Genomic DNA, 20,740 nt, shown 5'->3' with positions numbered 1-20,740 from the left:
AATATTGGGGCTTTATCCAGTTAAGGTGGTATCTACCTCTTTAATTTGACTCTGACTCAGAGAGCAGGTGTTGTAGATGGCTGCTTCTCTCTGACTATAGAACTACAGTCGTTATCAAAGCCATAAATTACTATTATTTTCTTACTCAATTGAACATTTTTCTTAAATATGTGAAATAAAAATTGCAGGTTGTCTAGTGAATTTTCTTCTTGAAAAAACTGCCTATTCTTAATATACAAGTTCAATGAAAGTTCAAAAGTTTGTAAGTACAAAGATTCTATTCTAATAATTTATCTGCCAGGTTCTCAGCTCATATTTTGATACTTTGAATTAAGAGATATTTTTGTACTGCCTTCATGTAAAAGTAATCAAACAGCACTTTTCACAGGCATATCACGATATCTATTGATTATAATCAAACTAGAGATAGTGTTAGTATTAGAGAGCTCCTGTGTGACACAATTTGTCAATCACCAAAGCAAGCTGATACTGACTCCCACAGGACATTATTTTCCTCAGCCAATATAATTCAAACAGTTTTCACCCTATGAAGAATTGACAGGAGGCAGTGCTCATGAACAATGAGTTTGAAGGGGGTTTTGATTGGGATTTTTCAGGAAAATGAGATGTTTTCACACTTCCTGGGCTCAGTGACCCTCATTCAGAGAAAAAAAAAAAAAAAAAAAGAGCTATTGGCGTTAGTCTCAGTGCTATTGGTAGTATCGTTAAACAGCCTGCTCTGGAAAATGTAAGTGAGCAGGAAAAAGCAACGTCAGAGAGTAGGCAATAGCAAGGTATCTGTCTCTGTGAAATGGGGTAAAATAAAGAGTTTAGAACCATGGAGCTCCTAGGTCGTTATTATTTCTTGGAAATGAAGAAAAAATTGACACGGGTTTTAAAGTACTCTTGCACAGAAGGAAGCATAGATCTGTCAAGAGTAAGCAATGTCTGTTAGTCTTAGACCACTTGCTGAGTTTTCAGGCAGAGAAAGAGGAATAATTCAATATTTTTATGTTAGGGAGGTTTTTATGCCAGTTTGTATAACTTTTTTTAGCATGACTAAGAATGACCTGAGGGAGGCAGCTCTTAAAATGGGGGCAATACTCTCTGGGTGACAAGAAACAGACAGGAGGTACTACTAAAACAAATTTTAGGTGATGAGGTTCTGCAGCAGTCAGTCTGTCTCAGTTTTGAAAGACAGCTGTCTGCCAAAGAAAGTTAGAGCCTCCCTTGTAATGGAGAATGTAAACCCCCTCCCTCCAAATTATTATAATTTTGCAATTAGGGGCTTTCAGGCAAAGATATGGGAATAGGAGTAACAGTTCTTTACTAAGAATATTTTTAAAAAGAAAGAAAATACAAATGTAGTAGTACAAAAAATAAAAAAAAAAAAACAAAACAAAAAAAAAAAAACAAAAAAAAAAAAAAAAAACCAAAAAAAAACCAAGCAAGGGAGCAAAAAAAATTCCTGGAAAACCCTGAAAGAGTCAGGGATACGACCTGGCACCTTGTTGGTCAGGGTGTTGGAAGCAGTCCAAATAAATCTTCCTGGAGTAACAGATGTAGTTCTGTGGAGTAGAGATGGTCCTGTAGAAAGTGGAGTGGTGCCGAGATGGGTCCAGTCTTCCTCCGGGGATCCAGTGGAAAAACCGGATCCCTTGTGTCCTTCAGTCCCAGTTTTTATCTAGCTAGGAACAGCTGGTTCCTCTCCCACTGTGTGGAACATCTCACAATGGGATGATGGAATGTGTCATGTCATTGGTGGGCCCTAATGGCCCATTATCAGAAGATGTTCCCCTGGAGGATGGAGGGGTGGTGAAAGAGGTAAGAAACACTGCCCCACCTGGATTTAATGGCTGGGCCATTATCAGGAGGCATCTGCCCCCTCCCCCCTGGGGTTACAAGAGAAGGATAAAACCAGCATTCAAAACATGAAATATAATACACATTTTTAGGTTACATAATCCAATACACAGTCCTTGGTCCAGTTCTCTTCAATATTTTCAATACTAAACTACAAGGTGGGGAAATGAAGTTTGTTTAATTGATTTTCTGGAAGCATCTCATTAGAACAGTCGACTTGGGAAGTAAAGCTAAAATTGAGTGTTATCCTGGCAGGCGGGGAAGATGCCTTGAAAAATGACAATGTCAATGTAAAATGCAAGGTACTTTTCTTTGGAAGGCTTCATCAACTCCTTCCGGACAGAATGTCCAGCACACAGATGGATAAACACATAATGTGATGGGAGAGCATCTGGCTCATGGGTCAGGCACAAAGGGTTACAGTGAACGGGGTGACAACACCAGAGTCACCTGTCACCAGGGGCGTTCCTTAGGGCTCTGCCTTGGCTCTGGGCTGCTGGCTGGTGGAGTTGTGTACTTTGAGTGAGAAGGAAGATGTCAAATAGTGCCAGCAACTACTTAATAAAAAACAAAAGAGCAGAATTTTCATTTGAAGCCTGATTATATTCCTTTCCTACCCCAGCCTTACTGATACCAGCCTTGGCAGTTTTTTCTAAAGCTAGGTCTAGCCTATCTACATAATCTGTGAAACATCAGACACAGTATCCTGAACTGAACTTTCCTTTAAAAAGTGGATTAGATTGAATGCCATACCTAGGGAAGAGCTAAAACTTATATTGGATGAAATATTCTGCACTTCTTGAGCTGTGACTTAATATCTGGGACAAAAAATTATTTCATTGTACAAGTTGGTTTGGTTTTTTATTTATTGGTGGGGTTTTTTCTTGTTTGTTTTTGTTTGTTTGTTTGTTTGTTTTTTGTTTGTTTGGTTTTTTTTTTCTGAGAAAAACATTGATATGAGGATGACTCTGCATGATGGATGACTGAAGAAAAACTAAACTTTGAGGTGTTGTTCAGGAGAGGATGTTCTTGCAGAAACAAATTCCAGAGTGGAAGTTTTTCAGCCTAGAGGGACATCCACAGTTTTGGAAGGGGGCTTTCTAAACTCTCCCAAGATACCCTTTCACAGCACATGTATAACAAACACCTTTTCTCAAGATGGATATTTTGGAATGAACTCAGCAGAATCATGCTGCTACAAACTTTGGGTGAATGAGAGGCATGTGGCTTGCATTTTTTCTCTGATTCACGTCAACAAAAAAGATGTTCATGTGCTGATGGTATATTGCTTCCCTGAACGGAGTGTGAATTATGTTAGTTTCTATATGGCCCCATGTAGAGAAAGCCCTTCAAAGAGACAATTATAAATTTAAAAGCAATACATTTAAAAATAACTTTCTTATTTTGAGGCATGGTAATTGGTTCACCTTCTAGACTAATACCAGAAATGTAAACAAAATAGGCATCATTACTTGGTTCATCACTTTTATACGGTGTAATCAACACTGCCATTTAGTGTAGGGAAAAGCCAGTTCTTTTTTGCCATATGCAGTAACATGGAACAACATTATGTAGCAAGTTTATTGCCTCTGACCTCATGCTTCTTAAATGGCATCAATAAATACTGAAGATGCCTGTGACATATTTTTGGTATCTCTGATTACACATTTCTAGAGTTTAGGGAATGCATGACCAGGACTGAACTTCTCTGGCACATCATCTTTTTTTCCAGAACATATTCTTGGATCCATCTCAAAACATACACAGGGATGGTCCAATGTTGACAATTCTTTTCTTTGCCTTAGGCAATTCAGCTTTTGTTTTGAATGCAAACTTAATCATATCATCATCTAAGACTGTTTATTGTTTACTGTTCAGCCCTGAAGAAAAAGTAAAGAATGTTCTAGAAAATTCCAATCAATTCTAGTGCAGTCAGACAATGTTAAACCAATGTATTTATTTTGGGTATTTCTTTGTCTTTTCTATTTATTGTTATTCAGATTTTTCTTAAAATGGCAAAACACAGTTAAGAATAATTCTTTTCTGTGTTACCAGTTTATTACCGTTTCCTGAATGCATGGTCCTGTTATTCTTGAAGATACTGAAAAACTTTGTTTGAATATGAGCAGAAAAGTGGACAGTTTTGTCAGTTGGAAATTACTTATTTTTTAAAGGGCTTAGTCCTGTAAATTATCGAACGTTGGCAAGCAAGAACTGATGATGTTCATCTTCCACTGAGGGGCTGAGAACACTTAGCAACTTGGAGTATTGAATCAAAATTAACAGTAAGAAATAATTTCAAGTAAAGTGTAAAATACAAAGTAATATATTCTCTGGCATCTTTATTATCTTATCATTGTATAAAACCAGAATGCTGTGTGGAAATTATACCTTTTAGGATTTATCAACTTTTTTTCAAAATTTAGACACATTCTTACACTGCGAAATATTTGCCACATTCAATTCATGCTTGTAAGGTCGTGACTAAGATAAATAGATTTTAGAGAAACATCAGAGTGGGAGTATGTGGGAGGAATTTAATTCATATTTTTAGCAGAGAGAATTTTAAAATTGTGCTCGATTCCATCAGAAGGGGACATGACAATGGATCCTGTAGAACATACATCCTTATAGAACAGCACAATTGGAATTGGTATGAAATGGAATACATCATGGAAAGTTAGTGAATAACATCTTAGGAAAACAACTTTAAATCCTGACATTTAGAAGCATGGCAAATGGATGCCAATGGCAACAAGATTTTAAATAACTTTGAAAGTGTGTGAGACTTGGCCCAGTTACTCTCTAAGCTAGTGACAAGACTCCCAATGCATGTTAATGAGAACTGGATGAGACACCAAATCCTGAAGATTTTATCTGGCACAACATGAGTCCCCACTGTGGCACAGCTCTGCCAGAACCATGTCCAGGGCTGTCTGTTCCCTCAGGACACTGCCACTCCCACTCCCACTGACCTCTGCCTGGTTGCTTCAGAGACCTGTGGCTGAGCCAAAGCAAAACTCTTTTATGTGTATTTCTGCTGCAGTGGCAGACTTATTTTGAGGAAGGTGAAGATCATATTTGGAAGACACAAATGATATTTCCACAGGATGGATGATGGAAGTCACTGTGAGTGAGAATGGACCAGGAAAAAATAGGGCATCCAGCTGCATGCATTTAGGTCTTTGTCCAAGTTGTAAGGGTGATATAGGTATAATCTGATCCAAAGACAAGCACATCTCTTGGTAAGATAGGAATGACTACAAGCATAGGAATAGATATCTGAAGGGTGAGCTCTTGAGGGACAGCAAGGGATGAAGAGAGAAAAAGGCAGCACAGCCTTATGCAGGAGTCAAGGAGAGAAAGTCAAGAAGACCCAGGCTGGTAGGCTGCAGAGGTTATCAACAGGCATGGAAATCAAAAGGCATGAGAGGCTTTGGCAGAAAACATTTAGAGGGTTATATAACACTATCCTCTGTTGTTTACATCCTGTTTTAAAAGAGTGAAACTGAATTTGGGACATGACTGTAATGTTTAATAGCCTGAGTATTGGAGCTACAAGATGGTGACTTTACTGGAGAATGAACACAGGAAGAAAGCTGTTATTCCAAAATAAATCACTACATAATCACAAAAGCAATAGAAACAAGCCTGTAAATAAATCATACTTTAAAAAGTATGTGATTGGTTTTGCCATGACAAGACGTGTTCTAACCCTTTAAATTGTATCAGTTGGGTTCCTTGGGAGTCTTTGAGACAAAAAACCTCAGAGCTTGACACAGACTTAAAATCTGTATTTTTTTCATGGCTGCTGGTAGGATGCTCTACAAACTAAACCCCGTGTGCAATTTGTTGAACATTCATTTTTATTCCTCAGTCGGGCTGTCTCATTGACCTGTCTCTTCCCTCCCATGTTCTCAATAACACTTCCAGCTTTCCTCAGCCTCGGACTTTGCGTCAACAACAGTGGCAAAGGAGACGCTTGAGATGATCCTCTGCAGACAGCTTTAGAGGCTGGGGTGGCCTTAGGAAGAGGACAGTTAAGCCCAGGAACTACCTGTGCCTCTCACTGCTCGAGCAGTCCATGCACTGGGCCCCCTTGATGGCTACCATGGCTCGGGCGCTGCTGTTTGCACTGGAAAGCTGAAAAGAGGAAGGGTGTCCCACAGCACCCGAGGTGACTATTCCAAATGTGACATCTAGTCCCTCTCTTCCCTCAGGCGTGATCAGAGCAAGCAGTGTTGTAATGTTGATTTCTAGACATAATGCAAATATTTAACAAGTAAAACAATGGCTTGTTGTTTAGTGCTAGTTATGTGGCACTTCTGAGTCCTACTCAGAAGCTGCTGGTAAAGGTTTGCCCATACAATCTGGAGCTGGAGACAAGATGCAACACCCAGGGACAGGGTTCAACTCAGGGACTCAGGAGACAAGATCCAACACCTGTTCTGTTCCTGTTTTCAATATTCTGTGCCTTTAACTGGAATGATTGCATTCATTCTAAGATCACTAACTGAGAATACCTGTCAAGGAGTAATGAATATTTGTGGAACAACCATGTTAGATCAGCTCATTTCAGTCTGCATGTATGCTTACAGCAAGGTGATTGCATGACGTGCCTTGCTTAACATTCATGCAAAAAGTGGTAGGAGCCTCCGGGAAAACAGAAAAACTTTTTGCAAATACCTGAAGTGCTGCAACGTAGGAAGGACCGTGTGCTGTGACACCTGGGAGCAGACAGCAGGCACTTCCAGGAAGTAGGTTTCCTCTCTGGAGGGATTATATTGTTTGTGTTGGCTTTGTTTGGTTAGATAGGTACTGCATCTTCAAGCTCATAGGTGGTGGTGACTCACTGGAAAGGAAGGGCTGAGAAGTCAGGAAGGGGAGTAAAGAAGATCCACAGCAGGATGTCTGCTATGCTCTGGTTCCTCTGCACTTAGGTTAAGTGTTCAGTTTTAAATCCTCTTCTAGTGCTTTTTCATTGCACGTTCATTTTAAATGCAGTGTTTTGAAGGGATTTTTAAATTATTTTAACCAGATTCAGATCATTTGCAATCCAAAGTGAAAGCATATATTCTTTGACAGGCAAATAGGAAACATATCTGAGCACAAATCCAAAGAATGTTCTGTGCCTATTACTGAATTCCCAAGGCTCTTTCTTTTTGTTTAAGTGCTTCTTCTTCTGCTGACTCTGGTTGGACTGGATATAAACTCAGTAATGAATAAGAATAGTTAAAATAGATAAGACCAAATTCTTGACATAACATAACCTTTTTGAAAGACTCCATGTTTCAAACTTAGATTCAAGTGAAAGCTACCGAAGGAACACCTCCCTGTTGTCTCAAGTAAATCTTTCTTCAGCACATCAGAGGTTTGCATATCTGAACTCCATACGTGCTCTTCTGATCTCATTTTTATCCCTGACAAGCTCAAATTCATTGTGTAATGAAAAAAGGCTATTTGCACAAAGTGGATAGAAAAAGCATCATTTCTACAGCACATTATGGTTTACACTGCTCAGGAGAGAGCATTTCATATCCCATAAAAAAGCATTATCTGAAACTTACTGTGCATGCCAGAAAAAGCAACCCTGTGCCTTTAAAAAAGATGTCTGATTCCTGAAAACATTTTCTCTCTCACATTTCCCTGCCCACAAAGTAACTTGTGTTTATCAGCAAATCCATTCAACCCCCAAATGACGACCTAGAGTAAACATGTGACATGCTCTGCTTTCAAGATCCTCTTTGTTTAGGCACGTATTGTTCATTTCTCTGTCTTTTTTATACTGCCAAAAAAGAAAGGCAAATGATACAAGGGAGGTTTTACATTATCAGTTGTGGCAGAGTTTATGCCTGCGTATATCTGATCCTCTTTTACTGCATTACAAATTATAAACTGCTGAGCATGTGGTGGTCATTAATGTCAGGGCAGATTTTCATACTGGATTTTTAATTTTAAATGTGTACGATGCAAGATAGCTAGCTGTCAAGTTTCCTAGTCACTGGCATAACCTATGGAAATCTCATGTAATAAACAATTTCTTCCTAATATCATTGCTCAGCTAATTTTATAATATGAATGTGTACTCTGTTTGCGTTAAGTAAGAGCTTTTTCCCTGCCAGTCCAGTTACACAGTTCAATAACATGTGTCAGTTTTGGAGTGACTTATCTCGTCAAGCACACCCCCAATTGCTACTCACCAGTGCCAAAAGAAACACCAACATTGAAACCTGCTAAATGTCAGTCAACACAGGGGAAGAGAGAGCGAGTGAGGAAAAGAATCCCATAAAAAATAGAAAAAAGCCAGGTGTACATGTTCCTGTAAAATACAAGTTTACCTGAGTGTACCTCTTTCCTTTTCACAATTTTGTGTCTAGGGAGAGCTTGATAAAATCAATGTAGAGCTTTGAAGGAGAAAAAAATAACATAAGGGACTATATACCTTTTTCTCCTGGACTTTATATTTCTTTGCTGTATGACAGGACCTGCAGTCATACACATGACTTGCTTTATCTGACAGAAGAAGCTGAAACTCCAAACATAAATCTATCAATGAAGCAACTTGCTGCCTTGCTTTTCAGCTCTAGATCTTGCATATAACAGCTAGATTTCAGAGCTTATTGAGAAAAAAAAATGTTAACTAGGAAATGTTTACAGCAGAGGCCGTGTCTCAGTCTAGTATCACCCTGAGAGCTGAACCATCAGCACAGCTGAAGTGGCTTAGCACTTCCTAGCCAAGGTAGCAGTTTCCAGCCTCCCGCAGCTGAAGACATATAGGATGCCTTATAGTGCTCAGTTTTCAGCAGGTGAAGGGCAATATCTAAAGATGTTGTCTTTTTCTAGGCAGGCCTTTTCAATAATCTTGACCCCTAGACGGCACAACACACAACTGCATGGCCTCTTCAGAGGACCACTTCCAACATGCCAAAAGTGATTTTTCCTCTCCTCTGTGGGGTCACCTCATTCTTTCCATCAAGAGAGAGGGAGGGTTACCTCACTTCAGGCACTACAGAACCAGATCACTGCTTCCTTTTCCACAGCAGCCGTGCTTTAATTGCAATTGTCGGGGCATCTCTCGCCCCTGCTCCCCAGCTGGGATCTTCATCTGTTCCCTGGGGAGGCAGAGGGGGGTGGCGGCAGAGGACCTGGTGTTACAGAGCCACAGGCTGCACACCCTGTGTGTGGGAGAGGACGTAGCCGTATATCCGCAGTCGTATATCCGCAGTCAACTCGGCAGCTGCGGGTGGGGTTTGAGTGATTTCACCACCTTTTATCTCATTCCTTGTAGCTAATGCAGTGCAGCTGGGCTGCTTCACAGAGGATGCAAGGTCTTACCAGTTCCATCCTGTGAGTGTAGGAGGACACTGGTGTTAAATACGATGCAGGACATGGGAACAGTGTGGTTACAGCCTCCAGCGTGCTGCAGGACATCGTGCGTTTAGCTTTTTTTGTCACTTTCTGTGGCTGCACCAATCCTCACCAGCCCAACTGCACAGCTCTCCAGGAAGGGAAATAATGACAGGATATTTGCAGGGGTGTATAGTGTTATCTTCAACTCCACTTCAGAATCACACTTTCCCTGGGTGTTACATCCCTTCTGTCACGTCCCAGTTCCCTGTATGACTGTGCCCCTACCTGCTGTTATGTGTCACCTACACCACAATGCCACACAGTTGTGCCCCCATTGTGTGTCTGACAGCAGCCCAGTCTCATCATCACAAAGCACAGTGCCTGCCAGCTGCCCAGACATTTGACCTACTGCCCACACCAGTTTGGCATTCTGCACTTTACCTCATGCTGTCCCATCTCAGGTTTCCCAGTTTCCAGCTTTGATGTGCCTGATTGACACAACAGGCTCAGCACGTGGTGTAGCTACAGCACACACATACTTCCCTCTAAAAAAATCCAGACGTACAACCAAAGAGAGTTAACATCTAAAATAAGTTTACTATTATGGTGATTTCCTTCGAGCCCTTAACCATCTTATTTTCCTCCAGGGTCCAATGGTTTGCATATTTATTGAAGGATCCCCAAGACTACAACCCCCTCCACAAAAGGTGCTCTGGCTGGGAGTGGGGGTATCAGCCTTACCTCCTTGTGCTCCCTCAACTGATGTTCAGGCAAGGCAGTGACAGCTGGCCTGGTATTTCCTCCATCAGGCATCTAGAAATTTGTAATTTTCCATCTGTAGAAGCTCACTTCTTCCCTGAAGACTGAAGTGAAACTTCTTCAGGTTTGGGTATCAACTCACACTAAACCAGTCTTCTTTCCAAATCAAAGGTGAGCAAATATTTGATGCTGAACAGTTTATTTGTCATTGATGCTTCCTCTCTTACTCAAAGTGAATCCAGTTGTTACTGGTGATGTACCTTAAACATACTCAGGGCCCCATGGTGGGAGGCCCAGAAGCAGGCTGTTAAGCTGTGGGGACAAATGCCCTGTCCTTTTCCAGAGATGACTCACACCAAATTTATTTGCAGAGTTGTACTCCTTCATGTGAAAGCAAACCTGGGTCTTTTTGGCAGCAAAAAATGCTCTTCTCCATGGCCACTGTTCCTGTCTCCCGCCTCCCAGCTGCTGTTTCCAGCTGAATTAGGCAGGCTATGCTTTCTGTCCTAGAGGAATTTTCTGTAATGCTTTGCATCATTGCTGGATTCACTACTAAGTGACCACACTTTAATAGGAGAGAAACCCAGCCCCGCATAGAGTTGAAATGTTGGTTTATAGAGAAAGCTTTGGTAGAGAACCATGAAAATATAAGATCATAAACCGTGCCACCATTAAACAAAACATGAAAATTAATACTTCCCTCCATATAATAAAATCACTCTTTTGTGACCGAGCAGTGCAGCACACCCTCTAAAGAACACCCCACTAATCAGACTATTAGACAGTTGCAGTAGCAAGTGCTCAAGGAAGGAACAAAGAAGGAGACTCTTTTGTCTGTTGCACTATTGGGAGGACAGAAAAGTGGAGTGGGGCAAAAGGGAGAGATGGAGGAGAAATTCTCCTTCTGCACGGTGAATAGGTGCTTGTGCCCATATTCATTCTAAAGTACAGAGGGCCAACTGTCTTCTGTGCTTCCCCAGGGTAATAAAAAAACCCAAGTTTCCTCCTAGCTGCCTGCATAGACTGGTAAAGTACAGGAAAGGTGGGAACAGAGGATGAGGGCAGCTTCTCAGGCTGGTGCCTCCCCATTCCTAGGAGCAGCAGTGAGGGAGCTGAGGGAATAGAACTCTTTCTGGCTGCTTCAATAAGCCCTACACAAAGACCCCAGAATATCAGATCCTAATTGTCTTGGGACTTATTAGTCAAAAGCATTGCTGAAAGTGAAAAAATTTCTCTTCCTGCCTACGTTTTCCCTTCCTACTCTCAAAATTCTGAACTTGAGATATTTTTATTTTAACTTATATTGTAAATTGTGACTGACAACACCATGTAATGATGTGAAGAAAATAAATTTAGAAGAAAAAAAATCATCCTAAGATCCTATCACAAGAGATACAAGTCTTCCATAATGTCTTTATGTTCACTGTCCTGTGCTGAATTTATTCCTGGGAATTAATGGTTAGAGAGGTGGTGTCACTACTTCACCCAAGTATTTCTATCTAATGTCAGCTCCCACTATGAGTTAACTGATGGGCTTCTGCTCCCCCTCAAAAACACTCTTTCCCATGAAGCTCTGTCTTGTTCTCAACAAAATATTAATAAATAGGTAGGAATGTGCATAATTTTTATAGTTACAGAATAATGAGGTCAATAAAGAATGACATCTGTAGTGTACGTGCAGTTGTTTCTGCCATCCTCCGTGTGATCCCTGTGCAATTGCCCAGGCACTTGCACAAGAGCAAAGCAAGTAATGCTGTCAGGTTATGGCCTTATTTTGGAAGTGACTGGACTATGTGATTTCCCATATTACATAATTATAGTTCTGTGCTATTCATCCTATTTGCTAGATAATTTTTTCTTTTTTGTGCTGGTTTTCCCATGACACTTTGAGGAAGCTTCCTGTAAACTTCAAGAAGACACTATCATTATTATCCCATCTCTGGGTGACCTTAAAGGATCTTTCCAATATAAATTATTCTATGCCTATGTATTTCTTATTTCCACTTTTCCATAGGGCCTATAGGCGCTCAACACTGCTCAGGCTTCTGATTTGCTCTAGGTGTTCCTGCCCTTGTGAAGAACTTAATGTGACAGCAGGGCTCAGCCTTTGAATGTATGAAAGTTGGTGGCATCTGAAATTTGGGTAGGCAAAATTGATCTACTCAATTGGCTTCCACAAAAATAATTTTAAAAATCCACATGGTTTTTCTGCTCAGAAGACATGTTAAGATGTTAAGAATGATGTGCTTTTTGCGGTAGGGGTATCCCAGAAATCTTCATACTGAAGCTAAACATCAGCACATTTAAGGAGGCTTAAAGGGAATAGGTTGAGCTGAAGCACTCATAACTTAACTGAACCTAGAAAATTTGTCTGAATGTTTATTCATGAAATACGCTATACTTACCTTCGAATGTGAATGACCTAGAAAATCTGGCATAACATTTTTTTGACTATTTTAAAATTAAAATAAACAAAAACCCCAACAAAGGAAAAAAAAATGAGTCCAACTAGTACTTTTTTAATATTTTTTTTTTTCCCAAAAGGAGGTGGTGGCTCTCTAATATTCTAGAATGTACAAATAAAATCCTATGAGATAAAACTTATGTGGACTTTTGATAACTTTTAATGAAGTCCACCAAGAGAAGCTGCAAAAGAAAATAAGAGGCCAAATACACACAGGAAAAGTTATTCAGTTTTGGAAGGGACACTGGCTAAGGGAAACTACAGAAGAATAGGAGGTAAACTGCTGACATAGCAAAGAAAACGTTAAAAGTGTTTTTCATAGAACAGGCTTCTGATTTAGAAACAATGAAGTAAAACTATTTAAATCACATTTTCTCATATGAACTTGTTAATTTCAATGAAATTTGCTATGAAAAGCATCAAATAGAGTAACCTGCACTTTGCAGTTTAAATTATGCTGCAACATTTCTTTGTAAATACAATTTAATTTCATGACATGAACATTTAATGTTGTTATATTATTATATTTTCCATTTATTATAAAAGTAAAACTTCTAAGGCAACAGTATTTGGGCAAACTTATGATAACTACAGATGAAAGGTATCCCGGTTGTCCTAAAACCTTTTTCTCCATATCTTTTTGTTCTGCATGAAATTGAAATTTTGGTTCTGGACAAGAATTCGAAAACAAACGAAGAAGAAGCTTTCAAGGAAGAAGCTGATTTAGCCTTCTAGCAAGAAGTCTCGCATTAATGTTAATCAAACTGTGAAAAGATTCAAGAAAAATTCCCAGGCTGAGACAAGCAGGATGAACATGGGACACAGTGTTGGCAGGTGAGGTTCATTGCTGCTATCTGAGCTGTGAGAGGGAAGCATGCCCTGCACCTACATTACTCCTCAGATGCCAATGGCACATCTGCAGGGCACATTTACAATGAATTTACTGATTCTCTACCTGAGCTCATTCGTTGTGCTTAGAAATAATGTTATGAGGAGATATCTGTAATTATGTGCAGATATTGAGAAAACAGACCTAGACTATAATATTCCAAAGTGTGTGGAAGTCTCTGGGACTCACCACTGTGGACAAGCCGACCTTAGCTCAGCAGCAGTGACTGTCAGCCACCCTACCAGAGTGCAAGGATCCACCATGAACAGCTCCAGGAAACCACAACTGAATTATATAAATAAGAGTATGCTCTCACCTAGTGAGGCTGTGTTCAGTTCTCACCTCTCCATTCCACAGGTGTGACAGAAATGTTAAAAACCTCAGGGACAACTTCAAACACAAGAAAGGCTTGGAGGGCTGGAAAAGCTCTCGTGCCATTAAGTGTAGAAAAGACCAGCAGCACTCTGTGTTGTGCTCTGAAAGGAGCACCCAAAGGTTGGTAAGGTGCTAAGTTCTGTTCCCTGAGTGGGCACCGGAGTCCAGGTGTGTGTAAGTGTGAGCCTGTACAAAGAAGGTACATGGCTTCAGACAGGTTCAGCAGAACTTGAAACAAAATTAGGAGCTGAGATAGAGTCCAGGAAAATTCAGTGGTAAGTAGTTTTAAGCAGTGCTCTTCAATCATAAATGGTCTTGCATTCAGGTATAGCCTTTCTGTAATGGAGTTCAAAAAGAAAAAATAATGTCAGTTAGGAGTCTTTAAGACAGAGATATATATATATATAGATATATATATATATATATATATATATATTTAATGTAGTACTGAAAGTGTTTGTGTAAGTCTGGAGATGGTGGCAAACATCTAGTTTATACAAATGTACAACTGTTAAATCAGTTTAGTGAATGCCCTTGAGAGAATGATAACTTCTGAAGGGTTCTGCAAACAGATTTTAAATTGTATAATAAAGTTCTGCTTCATTTGAACTCAGTGTTTTCTGAATGGATAAGAATAAACATCGATAGATGCTCTCTGACATCAGTTCAACTGATTTAAACACTCCATGCGGAGGGTTTTATCACGTCCAAGGTTCCTGTAGGTGAGCCCCTCATCCTAAGTGTAGATTTCTCACATCATGTCAGGAAGGGCTCCTGAGGCCTTGGGGTTTGCTAAGGGCGTTTTTGCTGCTGAAGGAGGAAGGAACAGTGTTGGAGCAGCCCTTGGATCTGCTGTGTGCATCTCTGGGTGACTCTGGGGAGGAGAAGACGCCATGCACCAGTCCAGCCCATGCCTGGCAGGAGGCAAGGCTTCTCTCTCCTGCTGGCTCCTGTCTGCATCCCTGAAACCTCATTCTCTTGCTTTTTGGAATGTGCTTTTCCATACCTGTTAAGCGCATTCTCTTTGTTTTTCAAAAAAATCTTTTGTGTGACTTGAAATGACCACCAAAACCATAGCGGTTTTGTGCAACTAAACAGACAATTCAAATTCCTGTGTAAAGGAGCCATGACAAAATAAGATCCACAGACACCTAGAAGGCTCCTAGTCCCATTTGGCGATGTTGTTTTTAGGTTCATCGTTGACATAATAAAGTTCTGTCTCTTTCCAAAAAAAAGCCTTTTGCTACATGAGTCTCTTTTCATCTAATTGAAAAGGTTCCCATGCTTGTTTAGGTAAAATCAATTATTTTGCAAGTTACTCTGCATGCCTTGTGCAAATTTAGGCTGTTTTCTGGCCTATAGATGTCTAAAACCACTGCTTCAATATTTCAGGGGTTTTTTTTATGGATTAGAAAGACTTCACAGCTTCTTTCTGTGAAGAGAAAAAAGTGATTTCTTCTACATTGCTATATGCAGAACCTTTTTTTAGCATATGGTAGATATCTGTGTGATTTAAGTGAAGCTGATTATTTTAAATGCAATATGAAATACATCTTAATATAAATACATTCCATGTAGCATTCTGTGACAGAGTCTTAAAAATATTGCAATCATTAGTGGGAAGCCACAACAAAAACCTGTTAACTGTGCTGCTATTCTCCAGTTCCTCCCTGCTAGAATGGGTCACATCTGCAGTATTATGTAGGTGTTTGATATACAGTGCTGCATTATACACATACTCAAAATGATAATAATACTAAAGTGTGAAATAGCTTACTCCTGAAAATGTTTGTGGCAGGATGTAGGTGCAGCCTCTTGCTTCCAAGCCAGCATATATTTCCAGATCAATGACCTGAACTGGCAGGGGTCTGCTGGAAGGAATTCATTACCAAGGTCTGCCACAATGCAGTTTTGTGCAGAGAAGCTGAACAGTGGGATATGAGCAACCAAAATACATATATAATAAATCACCAGTAAAATTTGCTATGTTCAGTTTCCATAATATTTTCTCTCTGTTGTTACCTTCTATTACAACTGATTTAGTAGAACCATGATAAGGAAAATGTTTTGCTGGAAACTAGGCCTCTCCAGTTGTGCTGCTTCCCTTGGAATCAGTTTCTTTTCTCTTAACCTGACCTTGATATCTATTTTCCTCAGTATTCGATTCATCTGTAAAGTCTTGAACTTGTTTAGATCTTCCCCCATCCCCCAGATACCTGCTGCAAAGGACATTTTTACAAGGAAATTCTAGACTGAAAGGCTCTTGCAAAGAAAAATCGTAACTAGATAAACAGAACCTGAATGCACTCTATCTAATGTGTGCCTCATTCACACAAAACACCATTAGCCCAATCCTGTTTGCTCAGAGTACAGTAGAGGCAACTCAGCTTGCATGTCGGGATGGGGTACTTTACATAATATGGTGTGCCTTTAGACTTGCAAGAATTATTTCCATGGCATATAAGGAAAAATTTAATCCATCACCAGTGGATTCATGGAGCAGAAGCATTTGATTTTTTTCACTTTCTTACATAACCACTTGCATTAATATTAGGCTGGGATTTAAGTGAAAATGAACTGCGAATTTCAGCATGTAAGCTAGGGAAGACAAGAGACAAACAAAACAGAAAAGGAACCATCCTACCAGCCAAAGAAACAAAAACACATTTTAAATTAATAACATTGCAGAAGCTCTTGCTGTCTCTCTGTGCTCTATGCAAGCCGTGCTGGGAAGCCATCAGTGAGGAGCAGTCTGCTGCGCTAGGGATGCTGGTCACTGGCAGGGAGGAGTGAGGAGGCGCAAGGTGGCTGTGGTGGCGGTGCTAACGCACCCTTCAGAGGGGTGTGCAGCAAATGCATGGCAGCCAGCAGAACAGTATCTTGTGTTGCAATATATAACCAAAAATGTGTATTCTGTTTTCCGTCTGTTGAAACTGGTTGGCGAGGTGTTTTCTTTATGTCTTGTATAACCCATTCCTCATAACTCTGGGGGGCGGGGGAAGGTCTCTTTTGTTAATGGCCCTGCTGTTAAAACCATGTGGGGAAGTGTTCTTTATCTCTTCCACAACTCATCCTCATTCCGGAGGGAGGATATCATCTGTTAATGGGCCATTAAGGCTTACTGCACGACTGATAACATTACATCACCACAACAGGAGGAGCCAAAGGTTCCTATCCAGATAAAAACTGGGAGTCAGAAACACCTGAGCATCCTGTTTTTCCACTGGATTTCCTGGAGGAAGACTGGACCCTTCTTTCCACCACTGGACTCTTCTACAGGATCATCTCTTCTCCAACAGAACCACATCTGTTACTCCAGGAAGATTTAGTTGGACTGCATACAACACCCTGACCAACAGGGTGTTGGGTTGTGTTCTCACTCTGTCAGGGTTTCTAGGATTTTTGTTTGTTTGTTTGTTTTGTTTGCTTGTTTTTTGAACTACCGGACTTTTATTTTTAATATTCCTGGTAAAGAACTGTTATTCCTATTCCCACATCTTTGCCTGAAAGCCCTAAATTGCAAAAGTATAATAATTTGGCAGGAGGGGTTTTACATTCTTCATTCCAAGGGAAGCTTCCAGCTTTCCCTGGCAGACACCTGTTTTGCCAAATTTAGACAAACAGCTACAGCCTGACACTGCTGTCCTTCTCCAGAGGGTTTCACCCTGCAGGTAGTGGCGCTCCCTGAATATCCACGCATATCAGGAGCTCGGCTAAATGAGAAAAAGCAACTAGTCAGGAAAGAAGTACAGGGAAGGTGCAGGTTTTCCCTGGCCAGTTGTGCTATGTCACTGCAGAGAGCCTGGGTTGCCATTTACTTACTTCAAGCAGTCCAGGCTCCATAAAAGTCAGCTAAAAAGGACTGTGAGTCTGTTTGGGGTATCTGTTGGTTTACAGAGGACACAGCATGATACTCCAGCATGGGATACTCTGCTACCATGTTAGGCTTCAGCTTTCCTCCTGGGCAGGTTTCTGCTGGGGTGCATCCCATGAGACAGGGGTGGGTGCAGAAGGTGCCTTGGGTCCCTCTCTGGAAAGAAACGTGCCCTCTGGAAAGATTCTTGCTTATTTGTTTGGTTCTAAGATATATAGCATCCATGATTTTCCCAGGATGCCTCTCACTCCACACCTTCAAGGCAGGATTGGCTGACCTCCTCCAACATATATATGGCTTCCCCAGCTCTGGAGCAACTATGGCCATAAAAGAATAATGAGCAAAGCTGTAAAAGCATGTACTTTTTTCATCTGCAATAGAGCTAATTTTCTTAAATGGAGAAAAAGTGTATTAGCATAAGACTTTGAAATAAAATAAATATATCCACTGTGTCAGGGAGCACAGCTATACTTGCAATATAGAGAAGTCCCTTGCCTGGTCAGGACTTGTAGACATCAGGATTGTGAGATGTTTCATTCTTGTTACCAGAGTCAAGCGACCTGTCAGAGAACTGGTTTTGCTTTAGCTAACAACTGAGACAAGAGGAGGATTTCATGTACAAGCTGTTCTTCCCGGTGCTCTATGGCACTGCTGAGGCAGCCCTGGCCCCTCCGGGTATCCTCTATGTTCCAGGATGGGGTTGCTTCCCTCAGGAGCACAAGGGTTTCACAGAAGTGGAATGTGGTCACCTTGGGGCCACCAAGCTGTTCTCTGCACACAACTGCTACCTGGTTCCACTGTTGTCTCTGTCCAAAAAGTGAATTAATAACAAGAAAATGAGACAGAAATGGGGAATGGAAGGGTCCTGACATTTGAATGTCACCAGGAGCACACAGCGTGGGAGAGTAAAGGTTTCTTCCTGTCCTTGTGTTTACTGCTGCCTACGCATTGACTTGTTTCCTGACACATGAGCCATGACTTGAAAGGAATTCAGACTCCAGCAAATTTTGCATTGCACTTCAATGTGGCCTCTGGGATTGAATAAGGGCAAATCTATTACACTGTTGCTATGGTGACCCTGGCAAAGCCATCATGAAGAGTGCTGATGCCTGGCCCTGCGTAGGGTGGTGGCACAGGCGGCGCAGTCTGGCACAGTCACAACATGAGGGGTGCAGTGCCTGTGCACCCACCTAGCCTGCACCCTGCCAGGCTGCCCCTTGGACAGGGCTGTGCCATGGGGATGGAGCATCAGAAGATGCAAGTCTCCCTCCAGGGTCCGTCAAAATTAGCCCTTGCTTCATTCTGGGAGGAATCAGGCTCCTGTAGTAAAGGTGAGAGGGATGTCCTTTGTTTGGTACAGGTGATGCAGACCCTGTTGTCTGGCTCTTGGAGCTGAGCCTGTAAGGACAGCTTGTGTTTGCTAAAGAGGGCAGTCATAGTGATGGATTTTAATCATTAAAATTATTTTATAACAAAGAAATCAAGGAAACTGATCTCTCTTTTCTTCTTCTCTTGTGAGCAATCCTAGCTTTGCAGATATTGATTCTTCTTGCTCGGGTGGACTTAATTTATTTTCTATCATGGAGATGAACATTTATTTTTAATAAATAATATTCTAGCCTTTTTGCCTTAATCTTTTTCCCTTTTGAATGGTCAGTGACAGAAGATCATATTTCCCCTTTTTGCTCCAGCAACAATGGTATGGTTTGTCGTGACCTGCAATTGTGACAATAGTTCAATTCAAAGCATCCCAACTTCAGTGTGCAGTAACTAAGTCCAGGACAGAAAAACATTGACAATGGGAGAGTAAAACCTGCCTCTGATACTTGATAAGATTAGTATTATTATTAGAGAGAGCAAAAAGCTTTTGCTTTCTTTTCTATTGCTTTTCAGACCTCATAAGGCCCTGCTCAGATTTCTGCATAGTTAATTTGTCAGTTTATAAATTGCCACATTATGTTAACACTGAATGCTTCAAAACACAAATATATGCACAGAGGGCTTGAATATTTGAAGTGTTTTAGTACTATAGGGAAATAATTTTGTTGTCAAGCTGTGGCAGATATAGAAGTGCTAGGGGATACATGACCATTTCATCAGGATGGTGTCGATGATGGCCTATGAACATCCAAGGGGAGAAATCATCTTTTATCACTGTTGTGCACCACACAGGTCCAGATGGAGGATAAAACATGCATGAGTTGCCTGCAGCTCTGAAAATAATTATACTCATTTGCCAGAAATGTAGAAAGTGCATCCAACCAAGTTACCACCCATCATAGTGACACTCGGTTTGCATACTGATGAAGTTTGAAGCCAGAGACAATGGTGTTGGTATTGATAGCAGAGGGGGGTGGGAATCACTGGTGCTATAGAATTAACAGTGCCGTCATTTTATATTACGCAGTGTTTCACTTACGCCACATATTAAAAACTCCCTGTGTTGACGCTCACGTAGCTGTTTACAAGATGGGTTTGCTTCAGGGCTCCAGACATTTCAAGAGATTCTGGGGAGCAGAGAATAAAGGCTGCTATACCCAGGCCCTGTGAAGGGCTTCTCTGCAGTTGGGTCGGGCGTGCTATGGATGCACACACAGCCCTGTGTGTGGGGCAGGGAGTCACACACGCTCTGCGCACTCGCACTCTCTTCCCTCACCTCCAGAAGGGTGCACTGCAACACGAGCAAAATCTAGCATGCACGTGCCAGGCTCTGCTGCCAGTGCAGAGTAATTGATGAATGGATTTTTAAAGAGTAGAATGAGAATGAATGCAAGTAGGACCCAGGAGTATAATTCTTTACATTGCAATCGGGACTGCTTGCATGTAGCTGGTTTAATGGTAGAAATCAGCAATAAAAGCACAGACTTTGTTACTTAATCCCTAAAAAACTGAAAAAGAAAATTATTTGGGAGTTGGTTGGTTTTTTTTTTCCCCCAATGATTAGCTGGTTTATTTTTAAAATTGAATTACTTAGGGACATTGCTCAGCTTTAAACCACCATCAAGTAAAATTACCATTGTTGTAATAAAGTGATTTCTGCAATTTCTTTAAATAAATAATTTTAGCTACAGTCACATAAAAAGACACTGTAATGTATGTATAATAATACACATATGCCATTTTAGCTTTTCTAGTACTCCTGGTACTCTTTAAAATAGTCAGGATA

The sequence above is a fragment of the Hirundo rustica genome, chromosome Z, assembly GCF_015227805.2.
Source record: "Hirundo rustica isolate bHirRus1 chromosome Z, bHirRus1.pri.v3, whole genome shotgun sequence".
Lineage (NCBI taxonomy): Eukaryota > Metazoa > Chordata > Aves > Passeriformes > Hirundinidae > Hirundo > Hirundo rustica.
Note: the sequence above shows the minus strand (reverse complement) of the source record.